Genomic DNA, 838 nt, shown 5'->3' on the forward strand with positions numbered 1-838 from the left:
CCTACTATGTTCCCACCCCCCATTGCCACCTTCTGTCTGTGTCTGGATAATCTCTGTACATTAACCCTCTGGCACTGAATAGGTTAACCACGTGCACCGAGGATTCATTCAAGTGAAAGGCAAGTAGCATCTATTGTAAAGGGATAATACCCCGAACTGTATAATGATGCTGAGTATCTCCATACACTGATAATGAACACGCTGCGCTGTATAATGTCACTAAGTATCTCTATACACTGATAGTGCACATACAGTACTGCACTGTATATAGGTAATAAACATCTTTATACACTGATAATGAACACACTGCCCTGTATAATTATTATGAGTATCACTATACAATGATAATGAACATGCTGCGCTGTATAATGATGCTGAGTATCGCTTTACACTGATAATAAACACGCAGTGCTGTATAATGATGCTGAGTATCTCTGTACACTGATAATCAATAAGCCACTCTCTATAATGACTTTGAGTAAATCTTTACACTGATAATGAACACGCTGCGCTGTATAATGATGCTGAGCATCTCTTTACACTGATAATAACATGCAGTGCTGTATAATGATGATGAGTATCTCTTTAAACTGATAATGAACATACTGCACTGTATAATGGTGCAGAGTATCTCTATACACTGATAATGAACATGCCGCGCTGTATGATGGTGCAGAGTATCTCTATACACTGATAATGAACATGCCGCGCTGTATGATGGTGCAGAGTATCTCTATACACTGATAATGAACATGCCGCGCTGTATGATGGTGCAGAGTATCTCTATACACTGATAATGAACATGCCGCGCTGTATGATGGTGCAGAGTATCTCTATA

The sequence above is a fragment of the Ascaphus truei genome, chromosome 9 (assembly GCF_040206685.1).
Source record: "Ascaphus truei isolate aAscTru1 chromosome 9, aAscTru1.hap1, whole genome shotgun sequence".
NCBI classification, from domain to species: Eukaryota; Metazoa; Chordata; class Amphibia; order Anura; family Ascaphidae; genus Ascaphus; species Ascaphus truei.